The following is a 2,344-nucleotide window of genomic DNA, read 5'->3' on the forward strand; positions in this document are numbered from 1 at the left end:
TTCAATTCCCCCATTCCTTCCTTCTCTCTTCCTAATCAGCAAAATTAGAGGTTTTACATGTGCATGCACCTTATTTGCATATGCACAATTTTCCTCCAATTAGAGTTCCAGATTCCGCTCCTGTTGCTGCTCTTTAACCACATATTTACTACAATTCTTGTGCAAATGGTCCTGATTTGTCACTCACAGTGATCTCTGTGACACCGGTCTCTGACTCTGCTATCTTGCTAACTGCATCTAAAGTAATGGGCTATGAAACCTATGGCTATAATGAAGGTTTAAAAGTGATAAATAAAAGGATCGCCTTACAAAAATACAAGCATTCAGTTGCTTTAGCGCTGTAGCTTGAATGTTTTTAGGCTAGTCAATGCCAGTAGGTAAAAGCTTTAAAATCTATATTAATGGCAACTGAAGGACATTCCTTGACCCCATGTGCCCAACTGCATTGTGCTAAGTGGATTTTTCAAAAGCTGGGTTAACGGATAAAGAACTGGGGAAATCTCTTTCTAAAGGTCACCTATTGGGGCCTGAAAACACCAAGAAACATAACCATGTTGACTTCTCTTTGTCGCTAATGTTTTCACAGTAGTGGATCTGTCATGGATCTGTCTGTAAATTCTGGATCAAATGTTCATATGGTCCCTCTAGATGTCTTAGGCTTACCTGGAGCTTTGAAGAGATGAGTGAAAGAAACTCAGTCCCATCAGCCCATTTGTGTACAGTCAAACTTCAGTTCCCAAACGCCTCCATTTTGGAATGTTTCAGCTCCCAAACGCCGGAAACCTGGAAGTAAGTGTTCCAGTTTTCAAACATTTTTTGGAAGCCGAACATCCGACGCGACTTCTGTTTGAGTGCAGGAAGCTCCTGCAGCCAATCAGAAGCCACACCTCGGTTGTTCAACATTTCGGAAGCCGAACAGGCTTCCAGAACGGATTACGTTCAACAACCGAGGTTTGACTATATGTATGTGTGTATGTACCCTGCCTTTTTCCATAATATGACTCTAGCCCAATGGTAAGCTCTTCCCAGAAAATCTTTTCCCACACAATACAGTATCTAATGAAAGCAGAAGCATACATATTATTAAATAGTTCATAAAGTGGGTGTTTTTTTATCCATTCTTTTCCCCCCTCTTTTGACAGATAGCATAGCTCTACTTTCTCTCATTTGTGAACATTTTTTCTCAAATGAACTATGAATAATTAAAATCTAACTCCGTTTGGCCTTTTATTTTCCTTAATTGAAGAAATTAAAGATGTATGTGCTAAGGATGTATGCACTCAGACTTCAAGGACGGCATATGAAAATATATATATTATTTTATTCAAATAGCAGGCTGTAACAGTAAGGTACATTTTTAGAACTGATGCTTAATGAAATTTTCTATCAAGTGGGGCAAATTAACAAAAAAAAAAGCCATTTTATCGGGCTCACTAAGCCAAAATGCAAGTGTTCCAAAAAGGTCACATCAACCACAGCATCAATCCAATCCTACAAAACACAATCACCTGGACTGACACATTTCTGCACACATGGAGGTCCAATGTACACACAGAGCTGGTCTGTCTACTGCAGCTTCCTCTTTCATCGCAACAGAGAGGGTAGCTATCCACACACAAATAAATTACAGACAACCGAAGCTGTCCATCCATTGAAATAAATAAGCAATCCTACTCTCATCAAAATAAGGGATGCGGGTGGCGCTGTGGGTTAAACCACAGAGCCTAGGGCTTGCTGATAGGAAGGTTGGCGGTTCGAATCCCCGTGACAGGGTGAGCTCCCATTTCTCAGTCCCTGCTCCTGCTAACCTAGCAGTTTGAAAGCACAAAGTGCAAGTAGATAAATAGGTACCACTCCGGTAGGAAGGTAAGCGGTGTTTCTGTGCGCTGCTCTGGTTGGCTAGAAGTGGCTTAGTCATGCTGGCCACATGACCTGGAAGCTGTACGCCGGCTCCCTCGGCCTGTAAAGCGAGATGAGCGCCCGCAACCCCAGAGTCATCCGCTACTGGACCTAATGATCAGGGGTCCCTTTACCTTTACTCTCATCACAGTTCAATGCCTGCTTTAGGGGTGGGGCATTGTAATTTAAGTATCATAGTAACAATATACTATTATACACATTTAGAACCATAGTATGAATAGGCGAGGCTTGCATCTCACACCTCTTATTTTCATAACCAGCCCAACTGATTATTGATTGATTATTCAATTTCTATACCGCATATTTAAAATATCTCTAAGCAGTGTACAGAAAACCAAAGCAACAATAGGCAGCTTAAACTAAATATTATAAAAATACAGTGGTGCCTCGGTTTTAAAACATCTCCGTTGACGACTTCCGGAGG

This window comes from Podarcis gaigeae (genome assembly GCF_964106915.1).
Source record: "Podarcis gaigeae genome assembly, chromosome: 3".
NCBI classification, from domain to species: domain Eukaryota; kingdom Metazoa; phylum Chordata; class Lepidosauria; order Squamata; family Lacertidae; genus Podarcis; species Podarcis gaigeae.